The 17824-nt window shown below is 43.3% G+C and overlaps 1 protein-coding gene across 1 annotated transcript in view; it reads right to left on the reverse strand.

The window, feature by feature from the left end:
• The window catches only part of LOC149244041 (uncharacterized), a 107609-nt gene that overhangs the window by 52775 nt on the left and 37010 nt on the right, over window positions 1–17824 (reverse strand). The window lies entirely within an intron of this gene.

Below are 17824 nucleotides of genomic sequence, written 5' to 3' on the forward strand. Positions count from 1 at the left end.
CCTCAGTAGTTAAGATTTTCAAAGTTGAAAGATTGAAAAGTTTGCTTCTCATCTTAGACTGCATCAGGAATTTGTCATATACATCTCGTGGGGATCCTTAAAGGCAAACTGCTAAGCAAGATCAACATTAAAATAAATCCAATTTACATAACAATGCTTTGAAACATAACGCAAACACATAGAGGTCTAAGTAGAGACGTGTTCCGGCGTCATTAAACGTAGTGACTGTCGATCTTTACGAAGGTGGGTGATTCCTCCTGAGAGTCGGTGGCACTAATACGGACTTGTGCTCCCACGTACCGTCGCGTATATATTGGGAGACCCCTATAGGAACAAAGCCTTTATCCATAGGAAGCCGTGTCGGCCGCCCTACTGATCGCGATGCAGTGAACACAGCATTCACGAAGATCGACCACCCGTACTGTAAAACGTATACTGTGGTTTCGCGAAAAGTTTGGCACACCCTCTGCCTAGAACTCCAGAGTAGTTTCTTTTGGCCTTTTTCAAACTCTATAACTGAAAAAGTCCATCCGAGCATTTGTCACTTCGGGCTCGTTAAAACATCGAAGGAGACTAGAGTCATCTTTAGCTTTTTCTCGACTCTTAAAACATGAAAAAGCAAAGTTGTGTCTAAAGCGTCGTTAATAAAATTTATTTTAATCGGAACATAATCACCTGTTATTCCCACGTTGATCTTTCAGTTGAAAAGTATGGAGCCCACCAACCAAGGAAGTCACCTTGGCGGGAGTCCCAATCCCTTCTCCTCTTGGGGAGATGTTGGTGCGCCTCATATGGCCACATTGTCACTTCCAGGATTGACAATTGGCCTACCTGTATGGCTCTTTTCAACTAATGTAGTTCAAATCGCCACTAATCCTGAGCAGTCGAATCAACAGTCAGACTAGTCTCGAGCTACCCACCAGCCTTCCACAGCTTACAATTCTTCCTCTGATCCTTCATCTTCGCAGGGTAGAGCTGGCAAAAGTCAGCCTCCCATGGAGAAGAAGGAAAAGAAGAAGAGAGAAAAGAAGCAGAAGGGGCCTATGGCGAAGGCAACTGGGGGCAAGCAAAAGACATCTGACAAAAATCCACACACTGCACCGACCGGGCCTAAATCACCATGTGTCATTTGCAAAGGGACCCACTTCCATCGTGATTGTCCCTGTATTCCCCGGATACTAAGGGACTGGTCCCCCAGGTTGCACAATCCGGTAGCATCAACCTCTGGTAGTCATGTTGATTGTAGTCCATCAACTAGTGAGAGTGAAGGACGAAAAGGGAGACCAAGATCACCCTGTATGTTGTGTGAAGGCGATCACGCCATCCACAGATGTCCATTCTTAGATGAGGCGAAGAGAGTTTTGGAAGATCGTCCGGTATCACCGTTACGACTTCCTCCTGGATACCAAAAACTCGTGCCTAATCCCTCGATAGTTGAAAATCCAGCTGGCCCGCTCAAGTGGTCAGCTGAAGTGTCCGTCATTGAGAATGAACCTACTGAATCCAGACCAGACGAAAGTCTAAAGGTCGAAACGACAGTTGACCCGGTTCTTCCTTCAGAGGTTTCATCCTCAAATGACACCGTCGTTGAAGATTCATCTTCAAATGACACCCTCACTGAAGAGAATAAGGATGACACCATCCAGATTCTTTTCATCAACACAGACTCTGATGAGCATCAGGGCAATGCGCCCATTCCTTTATCGCAGGAAGGAACATCGTCAGGGTCGTATCCGGCCGTGTATTCAGTCCCACCACCAAGCAACCTGGTTGTGTCCTTTGATTGGAATCAACTAGGCAGACCCCGGTTACCAGCCAGTATCCCATTCAGAATCATTGTCCAAATCTACAGAATGGTGATGGCTGGAACTATCATTGATGAAGGGGCTTCTGTGAGTATCCTTTCCTCTATTGCTTGGAAAGCACTGGGTTCCCCGGCGCTTTTACCTGAGATGAGAAATCTATCAGGTTTTGATAAAGGAACCAGTCGCCCGTTAGGGATTCTCCCCAATGTTCCCATTACATTGAAGGGGAAGACAGTTCATATGAACGTCATGGTCGTCCAAGGACCCTTGGTGTATAACTTACTCCTTGGACGAGACTATATATATTGCATGGAGGCAATAGTGTCCTCACTCTTCAGAGTTATGTGTTTTCCGCATGAAGGAAGAATGGTCAAGCTCGTAGACCAACTTTCATTTCCAGGATCACGCATCGCAAATAGTCAAATACCATCCCTTAACGGTTTATTCACTCAAGGAATGCCTCCACCCCCGGTTCTACTTCCCGATGAATGCGAGTGATTCGGAAAGATGTAACTGGGACCCAGGGGGCATGCACCCTGGCCTGCCTTGGGCAGAGGAAACCTTGGGTATAAAGTTGATTTCCGCAGAAGAATATGACTAGTCCGTACCCCGTCCGAAGGAAGGAAGAGAGGGTTGTTCTAGAATAAGATTCTTTTGTCAAAGTTATGTGAGTGAGATAATCAGCTTCTCGCTCCCCTTGTCTAGGTAAGTAGGCTCTCCTGAGGAAGGAGATCCATTTGTGGCAGCAAGTAGCCACCATCTTTGAAGGCAAGCCTCACCCATTAAAACATATGTTTTGAAGGATAAGTAGGGGCAGCCTCCAAAGAAAGAGATGAAATTGCTGCAACAAGTAGTCACCATCCTTAGCAACCTAATGATAGACATCGCCGAAAAGAGAGTTCAGTTTGCGGTAGCAAATAAAACCATTTTTCGGATAATAAGAAAGAGGCAGCGCCTCGAAATTATACTTTATACCTGGGGGCATGCAAACCTTTTGGAATGCAAGCACGGGACGACTATTTATTTTTTAAATTTTTAGGTCCTCCCTTTAAACCTGTAGGTCTAACCCGTTAAACTCGTAGGATTAGCCGTTTCCAGCTTGCATAAAGAAAGGATGTGGGGCAAAAGTCAAAACTTGCCAAATAGGAGCATAGCTTCGTGAGATAAAGCTCCTTAAAAAATAGCTATCTCACCTGAGGCGTTTCTTGTATTATGACTGGTATATTCGAGCAGTTTTAGCACACAGTTCATGCTCGTTAAAAAATAAACGCAAGATCCGAGCAGTTTTAGCACATAGTTCATGCTTGTTAAAAAATAAACATAAGGTTGAGCAGTGTTCAAGCTCGTTAAAAAACGAACCCAGCTCGGTAAATAACCTTGGTAAATGTAACCTTTGACAGCCATATTAAAAGCCCTTGGTCGTGTTCTTGCAGTCTCACCTCCATCCGTTCATTTGGCCAATCGTTCATCTCCATATGTTTGTTTACCCATTTTGAGGAACAGCTGCGAAGAGTGATTTCACTTAGCCATCCTTGTGACACTGCCGTGATTGGAATATTCCAACCTGTACCTGGAATCTGCTGCTATCCCTGTTTATCACTCGTTCCTCAAAAGGCGAGTCTTCTTTGAGCTCTTTTCTCCTGACTCGTAAAATATGAAAAGTTTGCCGAGTTTTGGCCTTCCAGCTCGTTAAACGACCGGAAGAACTATCCCTCCTCTAGATTTTAATCTTTTTGGACCTGAGGGATTATTGCACAAAAAGATCGAGCGCTTGTTTTGTTCGGCTCGTTAAAGCAATCGAAAATTCATCCCTTCTGTATTGTTTTATACTTTTTCGGACTTAAGGGATTAGATGACGAAAAAGGAATTCTAGAGTTGACTTTATGTACCTTTTCAGACTCTCTAAAAATGAAAAGGACCGAGTTATCCTTGTCGTTAGACTCGTTAAATTCATTAAATAGCGACAAACTTGTCTTTAGACGAGAACGAGTTTCCCTATCGCTAGGCTCGTTAAAACATAGCGATGGGCTTGCCCGAAGGGCAGGTTATAGAACAAGCATATGTTACCCTCCTCAAGCTTGATAAAAATAAAGAGGTACTGGTCAGCAATGACTGGGGAAAAATTGGGAGAACCTCACAGCTTTAATGGTAGCAAGTCGCTCTTGAACATGACACTTTGTCCTCCGTATCACATCGGGTTGGGTTGTTTCATTCACCGGTCTCATCACCATGGTCCTCGCCACACCATCCACATTTGGGGTAATGCTACCAATCCATCACATCAGTGTCATTATATGTTCAAGAGATGTTGTTCTGCAAAGAGTCAACCGTGTCCCATCCACTGCCATACATTGTCCTTCATCCATTTCATGACCGCCACCCTGAATCATACATCACAGTTTGTTTTCACCTCATCACAATCACTAGCTCCGTTCCGTGTCACTGATGTGGGATTCATTAAGGCCCTCCTTTGACGGATCGCTCCTTGTCGACATCAGCTCATTATCCAAGGAGTTGATCTAGGAACAACCCCTTCAGTACTTTGAAGCTTGCATACCTCAATGGCAAGTTTCTCACTTCCGGCGATAGGTATACATCAATGACCTTCGACCAGAAGATTTTGCATGGTGGTCGACGCCAAGTCCTTTATTCCCACCATGTGAATTGTACTGCCGTACCTTGAGGGTCATCATCCTTATCGGTGATTCCTCTCGCGCTTGTTAACGGTTTACATCATTGACCGGTAATCAAGCGATGTCTTTCCATGTTCGACTTCAAGAAATTCTCACATGGATCGACTTGTACATCGAGTGAAGATCGGAAGAGATTGAAGACCCCGGATCTAGTTTCATCCATCCGGGCTGCGATATATATTCAGGATATAAAGACATTTGATGTGTACATCATTGCAGTAGATGATCATCCTTCTCAAAGGATGATAATTTCAGCAGAGAATTATCAGTCTACCATCAGACGATCGTCTGTTCTATGTACCAAAATGAATTTATAAAGCTGAGCATGGGAATGCCCGCCTCAGCTAGATCATGAAAAAGTATGAAAAATAATGTATTGTATTGTATCTTATTACAGGACACTTCTCAGCAGATTGAATGAACTTCGGATCCTCCTAATAAAGCATTTCACCTGATAAACGACCTCATACTTTAGGGGGCATCTGTTATAGACAATTTTGTGCCTTGCAGCATCAGGCATGAATTGTCAATAATCCAAGGGATCCAAAGTCCCTAAACATGATGTTCCTACCCCTAGAGGAACAAGGTCAGCAAACCAACAGCTCTCAGATCAGTTCTCCACCTGAAAACACTCAAAAACAAGCAATCCTGAAATCAAAGCAGGTGCTCCACTAGGCTTCTGCGCTGAAACTCAACTCCTCCATGGTGTACCTGCGTTGCAAAGCAGGTAGAACAAAGGCCACCTGCGCTGAGCGAGATGGGACAAGTGGCACATTGAGTCATTGCTCTGGAATCTTCCAAAAATGACACTTGGATCAGGGATTTCGCCTTGTGATGAGTCAGAGGCTCTGTTTCTCCAAGTGGAAGCAAGGTTCTCCAAGTGGACTCAAGAACTGAAGATCAACTGAAGAGAGAGAGGACACAAGGCAGCTACACATCAGTTGCAAGCTGACTCATCCTTTCTCAATTCATCTATATATTGAGCTCTCTCCTATGAGCTCAGGAGGCTGGAATTTTGTGCAAAGTAATGATATGCTGTTGGTTTCACTATAGAGCTATTGGGTGATTGCTTGAAGGGGGTGAAGAGGAGAAATTCTTTCTGCTGGGAAGTGTTGCTGGATTGGGGCCTTCAATGGTTGTAACACTCTCAGAACTTTACTTCTTCCATTAATAAAAGCTATTGAGGTTCTTCTATATGCATTTGTTTCAATGATGTATTGTGATAATTGTATATTTGATTTATGCTAATCCTTGAATCAATTATGATTGCATGCTTCTTGTAGTTTCCTTCTTTGTTATTTTGCAGGATCTCATTGTAGCTGGGCCAGCAAAAGAGCAAGGAGATGGGAGCAAGCAAGCAAAGAGAAGAGTTTGGATTCGAAATTAAGCGCAAGACAACGGTTAGTGCATTTCTCCATTCTCTCTTGCTTTCATAAAGAAGTAAACCTTAAGTAGTTTTCTTTACAGTTGTTGCTGAGGTACTATCACCCTTAGAGTGGGATAGGGTCATCCGAATCGGATACTTTTCCCTACAACATCTCTGGGATGCTACTTCATGCTGCTCTGCTAACCATTCTACAATGATGCCAACCAGTTAATTGGGCCTAGAGAAGCTAAAACAATATCTCCATGGGTCCTCCTCCACCTAATGACATGCTCCGTGGATCCAAGGAAACTGTACTCTCGTGCAGTGATCCTTTACAAGACAATGCAGGTCGTACAAATTGTAGCTTCGGGCATCGAGTGGATATTTCTTGATCTCCTCTTCTTTGACATCCGCGTGCTTGAAATTTCGTATCTTGTATAACCCAATCTGAAACGGAAGAGCAGGCGATGGTGCCTTCTTCTTTCGGTGCAACCTACCTGTTAGTCTTGCCAATATGTGGTATGATACTTCCTACATGACAAGCTTGTCCAAGGCAAACTTCAGCAAAACATGCAGAAGCTTCTTCGCATTGTACATCCATATGAAGGTGCCAAACGGTGAGGCATACTAATCAGCTATGTCAATTAGTGCGTCCATTATTGCCTTCGACATGTAGGGTGGATCTTGTTCAGATATAATCTTATACACTGGGGTGACAAGATGATTGGATAGCTATGCGATAACTCCTCTGAAGCTATATTTAGAAAACATTATAGAATAAGTGTTCATAGAGGTCTCTGCCAATTTCCATGCCCACTTCAATTCCTAGAACTCCTGACAGGCACAGATTTCATCCAAGATGTAAGGAGGCATGTAGATTTATGCTTGCTAACCTTTGGGCAGCTACCGAGCTCTTGTTACCTGTTCCTTCAGTCGGAGATCCAACATGTCGAACTAGTTGCATGCTTTGCCTTCACTGGCCAGTTGGTCCAACGCGATCACCCAACTCTGCGGGAAGGTTTCCTTGCTCTCTTCGCCATAAAAGTGACATGAAAAGATGACCAAGTATTGATACGCCTTCTGCATTATCTTCGTCTTGTAAACTTGGTTGGGTGTCATCCTGAATTTGGCCGACTCCTTCACCCAGTTCTTCAAGATATCCATGGAGTTGGCATTGCTACTGGGTATGTTGAAGGGTGTCTCCATGGTGTTCACTGGCTTCAACATATGGTACATCTGTTCATAATCCTATGCCATGAAGGTAGAAATCTCTGTCCCGCAAAGACTGCTCAATGTCATCGCCTTGGGATTAGTGTGCAAGAAGATCCAATGTATCATGTCTACGCATGGGAACACTGGATACATGCATGCAATCTGGTACAAGCCGGACTTGTGAATGTTCACATAGAATTGGTGGTCTTCAAGGTCTTCCCCAAATGTGCTTGCAAATGCATCATTGACATATTTCCATTTCAACTTGATTTCCTTGTCTACAATTAGCTTGGTGTCTTCGTAGATCAGAAAACTTGTAGACACTTACTCAACTACTGCTCCAATTGCACTTCCGTCGGTGTCCTTTGATCCTGCTCTATTCGAGGCCATTGATCGTGAAGTACTGAGAGGCGAAAGAACACCTGATAGATCTGGAGACATGGAAACATGTGATCCGAATTGGATCCATGAAGGTTATCAAAGTGCCATGACTGTATCAAAACAGGACAGACTTCGAATTTGTGAATAAAGAGTGATCAGGAAGACCTCTGGATAGTGACAGTTTGCAGCCAGCAAGGAGTAACAAGGACCTTGGTCAAAGCGCACTGACCGAGGTCCCTGGAGACCATGCAGGAGGCAAAACTGGCAGTTAGGAAGCCCGTATCGGGAAATGTAGGCCATTTCTGATGCGTGATTAATTGCGCATCGTTGGGAAAAACCCCTCGAGAAGGAAAAGCCCGGAAGCGCTTGGTCGCATGGGAAGCCGGGAAACCGTGGGGAAAGCCCTAAGGTGAAAGGCAGGTCTCGCGCTCCAAAACCGACGATATATTGGAGGCATCCTTCGGCGGTAAGCAGATTTGGAGAAAAATGAGTGATTCCATTTAGTGCCTGACATGTGTTTGGCGGATGAGAGAGAAAACCACCGCTCATTGCGCGCTAATGGTCGAGCAAGTCAACTGCGCGAAATGAGCGAACATCGTAGGATCTGGGGGCTCCAGATCTGACGTCGGAGATTGCGCTCGATGGAGAAATCAGATTTGACAGGGGAATTAAGCCATGACATAAAGAAGTTTGAAGTTTGATTTGACCACTGGGTTGGTAGATGAGTTATTCCATAGTCTAACTGAAAAACTAAACCGTTGAGGATGAGCTGGCATAGTTCATGAGAGGACAAGTGGCCACTCCCTGTGAGACGTTGGCGATGACGCAGAGGCAGGGAACTCCAAGCGAACAGTAGCAGGCGATCTGAAGGGGCAGAAGAGGAAGCGAGCAGTCAGGATGGATTGGCTTTAAGCCATGAACAGACACAAAATAGAACAAACCGAGAAGAGAAGAGAACGAAGATAGAGAAAGCGAGAGCGAAGAAGAGACAGTAAAGCAAGAAGCAGAAAGACAGTGAGCCAAGCTGACTTGCAACATAAGGTAGCATCGAGCAGATAGAAAGCTTGAGAGGTTCAAGCAATCCCTGAGAGGATCTGTCGGGAATTGAGCACCACATTGGGCTCCTCCCATTAAAGACTAGAGAGGTCAAGATCTGGTAAGGGAAATATTCTGTGCACTCTAGTGGTTTTGGGAATCCAAGAACCACCCTACAAACATTATCTATTTTAGGAGACTCAAAATGGAGCTCCTCATTGTAAATATCTGCTTTAAAGACACAATAAAAGAAGGCCACCACTGAAAGCTGGACCGGAGATGTAGCCCTTGAGAATAGGGTGAACTCCTTATTAATTTGTTGTGTTCTTGTATTTGCTTACTGTGTTTCTCTTACTGTTTTCCATTTTCCAGTGTCTGTGTGTTTTGCACTTTGATCGATCCGTTGCCTAAAATAACATAGACACACACCAACACATGAGTCTGTAATACCTTTGTTCAATAATTAGTTAACTGAGATCACTCAGGGGTGATTTTCAGATCAAGTGGTATCAGAGCTTTAGGCTGTTAAGGTTAGACAAGCTTGTGTTGGTTTAGCTGTTGAATACTAACTAGATCAAAGCTCAAATTAGAAGAAGGAGAGTTGGTCGAAACTAATCCTGAAATTGGGAGACTCTATCCTCGGAAGACAATGTTAGAAGAAGGTTCTATGGGGCCATACCCTCAATTCATAGATAGTTTCCTAGCCATAAGGTCCATGGTAGAAGAAATGTATAGGGACTTTAGAAAACATAAGGATGAGGATTCATCAGGCTCTAAACAAGACAAAGGAGAAGATGACTCTCACTTCCATGACCACTCAAAAGGAAAAGGGAAAGAAGAAAGCTTTCTCACATCTCTTATAGCCCTGAACACAAAAAGAAAGCATCTTTGATCAAACTTGATGTAAAATTTGATTTACCTATATATGATGGAGAGTTGAATGTAGAAAAGCTGGACAATTGGATTAGACAAATTGATGTTTACTGTAGAGTGAAAATTATCGATTCAAACAAGAGCAAGATTCAGCTGGCAAGCCTAAGCCTTGGAGGCACTGCCTTGGTTTGGTGGGAAGGCAGGACCCAAGTTGACATGAAAAGACATGGTAAGACTATCTCTGTCTAGAGTGAATTTGTCTCTGTAATAAAAAAGCAGTTCTATCTATTGGCCTACATGCAGCAAGCCATGATGAGTTCTCAAACTCTTTGACAGTTGAAAGGGAAAAGTGTGCAAGGGTACACTCAAGAATTTAGAAAGAGAGCATTGATTCTAGGGATCTCATTAGACTCACCTGAGACTTTGTTGAAGTACATTGGTGGTCTACACAACTACATGAGGCACACTATCCTCATGTTTAATCCCACTAGTATAGATGAGGTATCTGTACAAGCTACTCATCTAGAAGCTAGAGGAAAGAATGGAAGTCCAGAAGTTGGGGGATCATCCCAACCCACTGCAAGCAAGAATAAGGAGAAAAGAAAGCAGAAATGGAAAGAAAGGAAGGCTAACACTGCACAGAAAAGCAAGGCTTCATGCACTCACTGTAAAAAGGATGGGCATGATGATGAGCATTGTTGGATTCTGCATCTGGAGCTGAGACCTAAGAAGTTCGAGGGCAAGAAGAAGAAGACTGCTGCAACTATTCAGAAAGATTTGGGGTCAGACTCAAGAGATGAAACAACTATTGCAGCCACAGGTATAAAAGGTAAGAATTTTGAAGCATCTACTAGTAATTCTACACAATCTACTATTGATGAAGAAAATGAGAAAAAGACATGAGCTTTTCCATATTCGAGTTATTTCCAAACATCAAAAGATTGATACTTTGTTTGATAGTGGCTCACAAGTAAATTTAATTTCGGAAGAAATTGTAAAGAAGTTGGGATTAGTAACTACGCCTCACAAGAAACCATACCCATTAGGATGGTTAAATGATAAAGCACCACTACAAGTGACTAGACAATGCAAACTCAAGTTTTCTTTTGGATCAGCATTTGTAGATGAGGTTGAGTTAGACATAATTCCTTTGGATATATGTGGAATTGTTTTAGGAAGTCCTTACTTGTATGACAGAAAAGCTATTTTCTATAGAGCTGAGAACAAGTATCTACTTGTTAAAGATGGAATCGAATACTTTGTAAGAGCTCATAAGCTCAAGAATAATTATACTCTCATAAACCTAGGGCAGATGAAACGAATGATAAATTCATGTAAACAATTCTTACTGATGGTTGTAAAGGAAAAGAAACCTGATAAAACCAATGTATTTGACGGCTATGATGTTAGGGTCCCACCCTAACCCCCTTATTTATGTAGTAGGATCGAGTCATAGTTATAGTTAAGTAAAGAGTCAATAAAGCCCATATTAATAATTGTAAGTGGTTAACCTGCATTTAATGCCGAGACCACAGTTAGTTGCAAATGGGCCATGGTATTAGATAGATGGTATTAATAAGAACCATGGTATTGATCCATGGTATTGCATGTATGAGTCATATATAAAGGATAGAGACTCCCTGCGAGGAGCATCACGTCTTATTTTGTAATCGAGCTCTGCTCTATTGGAGGTTGCCCCCTCGAAGAGGCCAGTGAACATTGCTTTCTGAATAAAAAAATACTTGCTCTTGTTTCTCACTATTCTACGTTCTGGGTATATTTCTTCACATATTTGGTATTCTGGTAATCGTCTTGCAGGTTAAGAGCATAACAAGTGGTATCAGAGCTCTTTCCGGGGTAGGTGGGACCTCCATTTCTTAGCAAATTTTTTTTTTGGCTAGAGATGTGTTCCGGCGTCTTTAAACCACGGGATTTGTCATTGAGCGCATAAACCTGTGGATTTGGGGAGGCATGCATGTAGGAAATATAAGAGGTGGTCACGCTTGTTGGACTCCCTTGTAACCCCTTCAAGTAGTAGCGCATTAGACAGAACCGCGCACGGACTGTCTTCCAAGTACCCTTTGTGTATATCGGAAAACCCCTAGCTCCTTTGAAACCGCGCCATAGATAAACCATCAGCTGTCTTGCTGCTATAGTACATCGAGAACAGCACTCGGAGAGATTACTCGCCCGTACGATAGGGTAGTCGGGTTGTACGGCTAAGGGTACGGTTGATCCTCCTTAGTTAGAGCCATGAAACATTGGGCCGAGTACTACTTTCAGACCCTTATGTATATTGCAATCTGTAGCACCTGACACTCCTCGAGACCATAGTTCCCTTTTCTATCTTGGGATCACGCATAATCTCTGCCAGATCAGATCTTACAAGAGGGTTTGCAGCAGCAGCAGACATCAGTCCCGCAGTTCCAAGTTAGCAGACCAGCCATTCCAATCCGTAGCAGCAATCTGTCCCACCGATCAGAGCTATCCAATCAGCCATTCAGATCTCTTATATCCACTAGATCTGAGTAGTTGTGTGGGGTTCCTATACCGGGGCGTGATTTTCGCAGGACTTTTGGCAGCAGTGACATTTGGAGGATTCGACTACTGCAGTATTCTGAGACCCCCCGGGACGCTTATTGGTGATCTAGCCCATAAGAATCAGGATGACGAGCTGAGCAAGTTGGTACCATTCAATTGTTAGTGAAAAACATTCAGGCGGTCCAAACTTTCCAGTACATTGGATCGGTGCATGGTAGCAACTAGAGCTCAAGCTATGGCTAATGAGAAGATCGACAAACTTGAACAATCCTTGCAAGCCATCCAAGATCAGCTTGGCAAACTATCTAACGCACTCTCTAAGGGCAAGGAGGAAGCCCGCAAGGAGGCGTATATTGGAAATGGACATAGTGAGGGTGAGTCTAGCCACTCTCTTCACCTCTAGGGCACCCGCCAACAATCCCGTCTGCGACCTCCCAAGCTGGATATGCATAAATTTGATGGTTCTCACTCGGCCGCAAGGGTAGCACAAATGGAGCAGTATTTCAATCTGAATAACATCTTAGATAATGAGACTTAGCTTATGGTGGGGAGCATGTACTTGGACAATGAAAGATGGCAATGGTGGGAATGGCATCAACGTTGCAATGGAAGTTTTTTGACTTGGGCCACCTTCAAAAAAGCTCTTGCAGAGCGCTTTGACCAGGAATTTGCTTTCTTGGGTTGTCTCACTAAGCTCCGACAGACGGGCACAGTGGATGAATATGTTACAGCCTTTGAAGCCTTAGCTTTCCGCACTAGGGATCTCCCAGATGCGTTCTACACGGAATGTTTTATCAGCGGTCTTGAAGAGGCCATACAAGCCCACGTCCGATTGCACCACCCTCCCACATGGTCGGAGTCTTGCAAGGTAGCTCGTAACGTGGAACATGCATTAGCGGCCCAGTACATTCGCCCAAATTTCACCGCCAAGGGTCGCCCCCCACAGGCTCACAGCATGACTCAAACACTTAAGGTTCAAAAGGTGTCACCTGTAGAAATGGACGAAAGGAGAAAGCAGGGATTATGTTACTACTGTGATGAAAAATACTCCCCAGGTCATAAATGCAAGGAGCCCAAATTTTTTCAAATTGATGCCACTGATTACAGCTCATCGGAGGAAGCCCCACCACTTGAGGAACTTGAGGAGGTAGAAGAGGACAACTAGAAGGACAATGTCCCTGATGAACTAGTTATTTCGCTGCATGCTTTGGCAGGGATTTCTTCACCTCAAACTCTCAAAATCAGAGATTTTATTAAACATCACCCATTATTAGTCTTGATTGATAGTGGAAGTACACATAGTTTCATCCGTCAAAAAGCAGTGGAGGCAGTGCATTGTTTTGTACGAGTAGTTTCTAACTTTCAAGTCCAAATTGCGGATTGGGGAACAATGAAATGTGTAGGCCACTGTGAAAATGTCAAACTTCAAATGGGGGATTATCAGTTGAAGGCCCACATGTTTGCCATACACATGGGAGGGTGCAACATTGTCCTCGGTGCTGAATGGCTTCGCACTCTTGGGCCAATCACAATGGATTTCTAGGAGTTATATATTAGCTTTAAGCAGAACAACTCCACACATACTCTTCGCGGAGTCTAGGAGGGAGCTCCCTCTATCATCAGCTCACATAGGATGGAAAAATTGCTAAAAAAGGGCCATCATGGAGTTATAGCTCAATTTAATGCCATCCATGCCGTCGAACCCAATTCTCTGCCGATTCATCCTGAGATGCAACAGATTTTAAATAACCATCTGCCAGTCTTTGACAACCCTCATGAGCTTCCACCCTCGAGAGGGGAACATGATCATAGCATCACCTTGGTTCCAGGGGCCCAACCACCAAATGTGCACCCATACAGATATCTGTTCACCCAAAATAATGAAATAGAAAAAATAATCAAGGAACTTTTGGAAGCAGGTGTCATTCGTCCCAACATTAGTCCTTATTCATCATTGGTGGTCATGGTGCTCAAGAAAGATGGGGAATGGCGGATGTGTCCAGACTTCAAGGCCCTCAATATGTTGATAGTCAAAGATAAATTTCCCATCCCGGTTGTTTATGATTTGCTGGATGAACTCAATGGGGCTCAATTCTTCACTAAGCTGTATCTTCGCTCAGGCTACCACCAAATTCGCATGAAGGAAGTCGACATTCCAAAGACTGCTTTCAGAACTCATGAAGGCCATTATGAGTTCCTGGTCATGCCATTCGGTCTTTGTATTGCCCCATCTACTTTTCAGATCCTTATGAACCACCTTCTCAAACCATATCTCAGGAAAATTGTCCTTGTCTTCTTCGATGACATCCTCATCTATAGTTGCACTTGGGCCACACATCTTCAGCATGTAGATCTGCTCTTGCAACTGCTCCACAAGCATAAATTATTTGTTAAGATGTCCAAGTGTTCTTTTGGCATGGAAGAAGTTGAGTATTTGGGCCACATTGTGGGGCATGAAGGTGTCAAGGTGGACCCCAAAAAGATCCATGCAATGCAGGATTGGCCTCAACCTAAGACCTTGAAGAGCCTGAGAGGATTTTTGGGTCTCACAGGCTATTATCACAAATTTGTTTGCAACTATGGTCACATTGCGAAGCCCCTCACTCAACTCCTCAAGAAAAATTCATTCTTTTGGAATGATGATGCACAACAGGCATTTACAGCTCTCAAAAAAGTCATGTGTTCCACTCTAGTCTTAGCACTACCTGATTTCACCAAATCTTTTGTCATTGAATGTGATGCTTCGGGTACGGGTATTAGGGCGGTCTTAATGTAGGAAGGTTGACCCTTGGTCTTCACAAGCCAACAACTAAGTGGGAAGAATCTGGGACAATCTACCTATGAAAAGGAAATGATGGCCATCTTACATGCAGTAGATACCTGGCGACCTTACTTACTGGGATGATGTTTCTAAATCCGCACAGACCATCACAGTCTTAAATATTTTTTGGAGCAATGCCTATCCTCCCCACAACAAAATAAATGGCTCGCCAAAATGTTGGGATATGATTATGAGATCATTTACAAGAAAGGGCGCAAAAATAGTGTAGAAGATGCATTATCTCGCCAATTTGAGGAGGAAAGTACCCTGCTCGCAATTTCCCTTCCCATTCCAGAATGGATTGAAGAGGCTCGTAGGGAATGGTTTTCACATCCCTGGCTCTCCCAACTCATTACTCAATTGCAGGCGGATCCAAATTCCACCAAGGCCTACTCGTGGTAGGATGAGATTCTTCGCTACAAGGACAGAGTCGTAATATCACCAACATCCACCCTCAAAAGCCGCATTTTGGCAGAATTGCACTCATCCCCTATTGTAAGACATTTAGGGTTTCAGAAGACGTATGCTCGCACTAGAAGATCATTTTTTTGGACAGGCATGAAAAAGGACATCCTTACTTTTGTAGCGGAATGTGATGTCTGTCAATGCCACAAAAGGGAGACAGTCAAAGCACCAGGCACATTACAACCGTTGCCCATCCCAACATCAATATGGACAGAGGTTTCTATGGATTTCATTACAGGTCTTCCAAAGTCAGGAAACAAGTCAGTCATCATGGTGGTTGTGGACCGACTTTCTAAGTATGCTCATTTCTGCGCCCTACCCCACTCGTTTACACTGAATTTGGTTGCTCATATTTCATGGATCAGATCTTCAAATTACATGGCATGCCCACTTCTATTGTGTCTGATTGTGACTCAATCTTCACCAGTAATTTTTGGCAGGAACTCTTCAGGCTACAAGGCACCCAACTAAAACTCAGTACTTCCTATCATCCACAAACGGATGGTCAAACTAAAGCCGTCAACAAATGTCTGGAAACCTACCTTAGGTGTTTCACTTCAGAAAAGCAACATCTTTGGGTACAGTGGTTACCTCTAGCTGAATGGTGGTATAACACCAACTGTCATGCCACCACCAAAGTGACTCCCTATGAAGTAGTTTATCGTCAACTCCCTCCTTCCCCTACTTCTTATATCAAGGGGTGCTCAAAGGTACAAGCAGTGGATCAACTCCTACAAAACCACACAACCATGCTCACCCATCTTAGAGAGAATCTTCATCAAGCTCAAAACTACATGAAGCAACAGGTAGATCAGCACCGCTCAGAGCGCCAATTTCAAGAAGGGGATCAGGTATTTTTGAGGCTGCAACCATATAAGAAAATATCACTCAAAGACAAGGGTTGTCAGAAACTATCTCCAAAATTCTACGAACCATATCAAGTACTTCAACGCATTGGAGAAGTGGCCTACAAGCTAGCTTTGCCACCCACTGCAAAAATCCATCCAGTTTTCCATGTCTCATGCCTCAAGAAAGTGATTGGGAACAATTGCAGAATTCAAACCAGTCTACCTGAATTGGATGGAGAAGGGTCAATCTAGCTCCAACCTGAACAGGTCCTCGACACACGAGAATGGCACCTGCGTGGCCGCATGATCAGGGAAGTCCTCGTCAAGTGGAAAGACACCTCTCTGAAAGATGCAACCTGGGAACCAACCACTATTCTTCAGTAGTTTCTGCAGCTTCAACCTTGAGGACAAGGCTATTCTTAAGGGGGAGGGCATGTTAGGGTCCCACCCTAACCCCCTTATTTATGTAGTAGGATCGAGTCATAGTTATAGTTAAGTAAAGAGTCAATAAAGCTCATATTAATAATTGTAAGTGGTTAACCCGCATTTAATGACGGGACCACAGTTAGTTGCAAATGGGCCATGGTATTAGATAGATGGTATTAATAAGAACCATGGTATTGATCCATGGTATTGCATCTATGAGCCATATATAAAGGATAGAGACTCCCTACGAGGAGCATCGTGTCTTATTTTGTAATCGAGCTCTGCTCTATTGGAGGTTGCCCCCTCGAAGAGGCCAATGAACATTGCTTTCTAAATAATAAAATACTTGCTCTTGTTTCTCACTATTCTATGTTCTGGGTATATTTCTTCGCATATTTGGTATTCTGGTAATCGTCTTGCAAGTTAAGAGCATAACATATGATGCTAAATAGCAAGTTGATTTAGAAAAGGTTGTTTCAGAGTATGATATCTTGTTTCAAGAACCTAAAGGTCTGCCACCCAAGAAGGAAATAGTGCATGATATTATTTTGTAGCAAGATGCTCCATTGCCTAACACTGGAATGTACAGGTTGTCCGCTTTAGAGAATGCTGAAATCAAGAAGTAGGTGCAGGAGTTGCTCGAGAAAGGGTTCATTAGACCTAGCACATCACCATGTGGGTCACCAATCGTTTTGGTGAGAAAGAAAGATGGCTCGTGGAGAATATGCATTGATTACCGAGCACTGAATAAGATAATAATAAAAAATCGTTATCCCCTTCCTCGCATAGATGATCTTTTAAATCAATTGAAAGAAGCTGTTTATTTCTCCAAGCTAGACTTGCATAGTGGATACCATCATATTAGAGTTGCAGAACAAGATGCATGGAAGACTGCTTTCAAAACAAAGCAGGGGTTGTATGAGTGGCTGGTTATGCCTTTTGGCTTAACTAATGCTCCTGCTACTTTCATGAGATTAATGAATGATGTACTAAGACCTTTTCTTGATGATTTTGTTATTGTGTATTTGGATGACATTATTATATTTAGCAAAACATGGGAAGAACACTTACAACATGTTAAGTAGAAACTAGATGTTTTGAAAAGAGAAAACTTCATGTTAAACTCTCAAAATGTGAATTTGGCAAAACATCTCTGAATTATTTGGGTCATATAGTAGGGGGTGGTGAATTGAAGATAGATCCCTTTAAGGTGGCAGTCATTGTAAACTGGCCTAAACCCAAATCTGCTACAGAAGTTAGAAGCTTCTTAGGAGCAGCACAATATTGGAGAAAGTTCATTTCTAACTTTTCCTTAATTGTAACTCCCTTACATGCTTTAACATGATTAAACAAGGTGT

This window comes from Pinus tabuliformis, chromosome 8 (genome assembly GCF_031772625.1).
Source record: "Pinus tabuliformis cultivar Carrire ecotype Pingquan chromosome 8, CPIR1, whole genome shotgun sequence".
Taxonomy (NCBI): Eukaryota; Viridiplantae; Streptophyta; class Pinopsida; order Pinales; family Pinaceae; genus Pinus; species Pinus tabuliformis.